The sequence below is a fragment of the Beta vulgaris genome, chromosome 4, assembly GCF_026745355.1.
Source record: "Beta vulgaris subsp. vulgaris cultivar EL10 chromosome 4, EL10.2, whole genome shotgun sequence".
Classification (NCBI taxonomy): Eukaryota; Viridiplantae; Streptophyta; class Magnoliopsida; order Caryophyllales; family Amaranthaceae; genus Beta; species Beta vulgaris.
The window spans coordinates 11508229-11514139 of NC_079205.1; the positions used below are offsets into that span (position 1 = coordinate 11508229).

At 38.5% G+C, this 5911-nt stretch overlaps 1 long non-coding RNA gene across 1 annotated transcript; it reads right to left on the reverse strand.

Annotated features, from left to right (window-relative positions):
- Positions 1 to 4181: 4181 nt before the first annotated feature.
- LOC125496335 (uncharacterized) lies at positions 4182 to 5504 on the reverse strand. The gene is made up of 2 exons (XR_007273006.2): positions 4826 to 5504; positions 4182 to 4743 (listed from the first exon to the last, which is right to left on the reverse strand). It is a non-coding gene; the product is annotated as an uncharacterized LOC125496335 (long non-coding RNA).
- Between the last annotated feature and the right edge of the window lie 407 nt (positions 5505 to 5911).

A 5911-nucleotide genomic window follows, 5' to 3' on the forward strand; every position in this document is an offset into this window, starting at 1 on the left:
GAAGGTTTTCTGGGGTTGAAATTGGATATGAGCAAAGCGTATGACAGAGTGGAATGGGTGTTTCTGGAAGAAATGATGTTGAAATTGGGTTTTCCGAGGATTTTTGTGAATATGATTATGAAATGTGTGAGATCACCTACTTTCTCTATTTTGCTTAATGGCCAACCAACTCGATCTTTTAGCCCATCTCGGGGTTTGAGACAAGGGGATCCACTATCTCCTTTTTTGTTCATTATATGTGCAGAAGGACTATCTACTCTACTTAGAGAAGCGGAAGCAAAAAAAGAAATACACGGGTTGAAAATCGGGAAAAAAGTGGATGCTATCTCTCATTTATTTTTTGCCGATGATAGTTTGCTATTTACTAGAGCAAATGAAGAGGAAGTTGATAAGGTACTTGACATTCTTTCAATCTATGAAACTGCATCAGGACAACAGTTGAATATGGAAAAATCAGAAGTGTCTTTTAGCCGAAACATTGAGCAAGAAAAGCAAGATATGCTTCAGATGAAGTTGACTTTTAAGGCCATAGAAGGACATGAGAAATACCTTGGTTTGCCGACTTATGTAGGTGGATCAAAAAGACGAGTTTTCCAGATAATTAAGGAACGTGTTCTGAAAAAGCTTAAAGGATGGAAAGAAGGTTTTTTTATCTCACGCGGGACGAGAAGTTTTAATCAAAGCTGTAGCTCAGGCGATACCGACGTACGCTATGCAATGTTTTGCAATTCCGGAGAGCATACTCAATGAGATTGAAGGTCTGTGTAGGAATTTCTTTTGGGGCCAAAGGAGGGAAGAACGTAAAACTGCATGGGTGGCATGGGATAAGTTGTATGGGGCGAAAAAGGAAGGGGGAATGGGCATGCGAAATATGTCAGTATTTAATAAAGCTCTACTAGCCAAACAAGCATGGCGCTTGGTGAATTACCCGACATCTTTTGTGGCTAGGGTGCTCAAGCAGAAATATTTTCCCCATAGCTCTTTCCTTGATATTAAAGCTAGTCCTGTGGCTAGCTTCTCATGGAAATCCATATTGTCTGCAAGAGACTTACTCAAACGAGGATTGAAGAAAGTAGTGGGAGGCGGACACACAATTGATGTATGGGCTGACCCCTGGATCCCGAATCTTCCAAAGTTCCGGATTTTCTCATCTGCTAGTGAAGCTATGGAAAAGCCGAGATATGTAGCGGATTTGATATACGGTGGGAAGTGGAATTTACAGCTGCTACAGGTTTGGTTCACGGAATGGGAAGTGGATGCTATTACACGGATCCCCATTCCAATTTTCCCTTGTGCAGATGGCTGGGCGTGGCACCACTCAAAAACAGGCAACTATACTGTAAGAAGTGCGTATCATGTTGAATTGCAGGCACGAAGAGGGGTGACAGCGTCCTCCTCATCAGGAGGCGACAAAGATATATGGAATAAGCTGTGGCAGGCTAATATTCCGCACAAAATTCGTCACTTTGGATGGCGAGCCATACATAATGGCCTCCCAGTTTGTGAAAATTTGTTCAAAAGGAAAATTGGTGGGGATAGAATGTGCCCTTTGTGTGGTGAAAGTAAAGAAACAGTAACTCATGCTCTTATACTATGCCCAGAAATTAAGTGGATGTGGAATATATCACCGTTGAGATTGGAAGTGAAGGAGCAAGGTGAGTTTTATTTTGCGGATTGGTGTACGAATAGGGCAAAGGTGGTGAAGGCGGGGGAATGGTGGGACATCTTCTGGGTGCTATTATGGGGTGTGTGGCTTAGGAGAAACGCTTGGGTGTTCGAACGCAAGGTCATAAAGGTGGAAGAGGTTGTTAGCAGGGCAATGAAGCTGGTTGGGGAATACCAACCTCAAGAGGAGCCGAAAATATTAACTGAGCGTGTAGAACCCATACAGCCAAGTCGCTGGAAACCACCTGGGTTTGGGCTATACAAAATTAACTCTGACGCTGCAGTTTTCGAAGATGGCAAGGTTGGGCTAGGAGGGGTAATGCGTGATGATGTTGGTGATGTCATTGCAGCGGTATGTGAAGAGGTGCGAGGGAGAATGGAGGTAAGTGAAGCCGAGGCTATGGCGGCCCGTCTGGCTCTCTCAATTGCCATTGACGTGGGTCTTCGTGATATCATCCTCGAAAGTGATTGTCTAAAGTTGATCACCCAGCTGAAGAATGGTAAAGAAGATCAAACAAGCTTTGGTTTTATAACTCGAGACATCCAGGAACTAGCTAAATCATGTCGTAGTATCTCTTTTGAATTTGTTAGAAGAGAGGGGAACAAAGTAGCACACAAGATGGCACATATCAGTTGTAAGTTTGGTGAGCTAAGAGTGTGGATGGAAGAAGTGCCTACTGAGGCTAATAGCTATGTACTCTCTGATTTGGAGTCTTTAAATGAATAATAGTCATGATTTTCTCGTCAAAAAAAAAAAAAAAGAGGGGGGAAAAAATTCCAAATAAGGAATAAAGTATAAGAGGGAAGATCTTTCGGAAATGCTCTTAAACGGAAAGAGGAAAGATCTTTAGAAAACGGAGGGAGTAGTCTGTTGCGACTATCTGTTTCCAAAAATGTTACTTGATATTAATTGATTCTTCCCCCTGTATTTTGTTCTTTCTACTTTAATTGCGTGCTTGTTACATATTTTTAAAAATTATGGTTTTTTCACCAAGTACCCTTGAGTTCTAAAAAAATTCACCTGGTACTCTCCATGTTTTCAAAATTCACCAGGTATCCCTAAGTTTCATAATAATACACTCAAATGTTCTTAATGACTGACGGGGGTTAACGACATTAGTCTTAAACCTCGTTAAACCCTAATTAATCCTAATTAACCTAACTAACCTAACTAAACCCTAACTTCTAAATTCTAATCCTACCCTGACCCTAATCCCTAATTTCAAGCCCTAACCCCAACCCTACTACCACCCAACCACCCCCCCCCCCCCTCCACCCACCCCACCCTACTCCCTGCAGCCCCAATAAAGACTGAACATTATAACGGCTGAACATTAATAAATCACTCAATAAAGACGAATCAAACAATACCCCACATGAATATATTCAGAAGAATAATATGGAAAATCCTCTCTAATTAGGAACAATGTTAAGATTTCAAATAGTAAGAACAAAAAAGTAAAAGGCAGTAATTGATTAAGAGAGACTAACTAAAAAGATTTATTAGAAGAAATCAACTAATAAAAATTGATCGTAACATGTATGAACAACCCTTTGATATAATCCTATATGAAATAACTATAGACCAATGCACCTAAACATGTCATGTTACGATACCTCGTTTTCTCCATTATTTTTTAATATGTGACAACGTTTTCCTTTTAGGAAAATGTCACAATAAGTGACACATATAACTTATAATGCAAAAAAAATGTTCCAATTTATTACACTTTTGCTATTACTTAATTACTCACCTACATAATTCATTTACTAACCCCCATCCCTCCCACAGTTGAAAATAAGGGCAACAAAATATATAATTTTGTCGCCTAATTAAGGTAATGGGAAACCCTAACTTATCTCGCCACCCAAATATGAATTTGGGGCAACAACAATAAATCTAGTCGCCCATAATTTAACTATGGGCGACAAATTCAAATCGTTGCCCTTATTTTCAACTGTGAGCCACAAAATTCAGTTTTGTCGCCCTTGATTTTCACATCCGTCGCCCAAAACTTATTTTATTGTAGTGCGAAGCATGTTGATTATGACGATTATGTTATGTTTGCATGGATGATTAGGAACTTTATATTATTAATTCACAGGAATGATTAATAATTATGTTGTTGTTGGATCATGTTGTTCCCTTTGAATTATTTTAATTACTTTATGAGAACCGAGTGCCTTATTTGGTAAGTTGGTTTTCACCTATGGAAGGTTGGTTGATTGTTGACTTGGATCAACAAATAAATAATGTTTATGGAATCACTAGTAAAATAATTGCTTATTGTTGTAAGCATTAAGTGGCCTATTGCGGCGATTTTGGTCGCACAATAATTACGAGTGCAACAATAGGTATTTTTTTATATCAAAAAAAGAAGTCTATTGCTGCGGTTTTGGAAAAAAAACGCAGCAAAAGGTGCACATTTTCAAAAAAAAAAACAAATTTAAAATTTAAATCTCCATATTAATTTGATTATTGAAACGAATTAAAGCAAAAAGTAACTAAAACTAAATAGTTACAACACATTGTATTCATGCATTAAGCAGAAAAAGTTACAATATCTGACAGATGAAAAAAGCAGATCGGTAACATAATGAGAAAGCCTTCGTAACCAACTGTTTGAGTCCAAAAAAGACTCAAACACTCAAAAAGTTACACAATGGTACCATTATAACCTGATATTGGTATCAAATTGTTATCAGGATTGGTACCAAGCAAACTTACTTTGATATCAAAATTTTCGGACAATGGTACCAATATAACCTAGCATTGGTACCAAGCAACACGCGCGTGAAATTTCCAAGGCTTAAAATGACCAAATTGCCCCCGTTTGAGTCCCCTAAGAGACTCAAACGGTTGGTTGCCTAGACAATCTCGTAACATAATAAGAAAACATAACTAAAACTAAAGAAAGAATTGAAACTAATTACATACAAAAATGAAAAGATAAATAATAAAGTTGCAAGACACGAACGAAAACCAAAAGCCATGGCCACGAACCAAGTAGCGGACCGAAGCAGGTTCAACAACGTAACAGAGTAGGAACCTCCATTTTTTACATTAGCAAAAGAAATCTAGAAAGTTCAACAAATTAACATATTCAATAAGCATACAAATGAACAAATCAATCAAAATTAAAAATTATCAATGGCACACCTGTGTTTGGCCACCAACCACGAGCGACGACAACCCACCAACCCACGAATCAAGTAGCCGACCGTAGTCGGAGGACATTGTGCTTGGCCGTTCGTGTTTGGCCACCGGCGACGATGAAAGGAAAGAGAGGGGAGACGTACGACGAGGACTCGACGACCGGTACAACGCCATTAGTAGCCATTTGAGGAGCGGATGTAGATGATGGAGAGTAGGAGAATAGATATTTAACGAATTGAAGAGAACGACAACGAGGAGAAGAACGATGGGACTCAACGAGGAGAAGAATGACGAGAAACAGACCCACCAACGATTTCAAATACTCCCCAACAAATTCATCAAAAAGTCCCAAAATCTAACATACCCATGAAGAAAGTAGTCAATTGAATACCAAATTCACAGTCAAACAAACAAATCAGTCACTTAGATCGTCAGTTCTAACACAGAAAAAGTATCTCACATTAAATAACAAAATTCTGGGAAAGAAAGAGAAGAAGATTAAGATAATTGAAGAGGAGAGAGAAAATAGGTGTGAGAAAGGGTGATGCGAAGTGTGAAATGATAGAGGAGGATGGAGATCTAGAGAGGAGAGAAAGATTGAGGAATATGAACTGAGAGAAACGAATGAAGGAGAAGAACGCTTAAGAGAACAGAGGAATGAGAGTGTGTGAAAAAACGGTGCCCTAAGAACTAACCCTAATGGCGTGTTTTTTTATTAATCTTAGATCTATTGCTGCGATTCAGACACAACCGCAGCTACAGACTAAAATATTATAATTTTTCAATAATATTTTAATTTATTGTTGCAGAATTGTCTGCAAACCGCAACAATAGTTATGGTCAAACAGTCAACGAAATTTGAAAAAAATTCCCGTTGACACATATTGCTGGGATTTCCAGCCACAATCGCAGCAATATGTTTAATTTCGATTTTTTCTCTTTTTTTCGTGGTTTATTGCTGCGTACGAGTAAAATCGCAGCAATAAGCAAATAATCTACTAGTGAATTAGTATTGGAATTTTTTTGGGTTGTTGAGTTGATGATCACCATATCTAATCCTAAGATAAAAATGAAAGTTTATGTATCCCT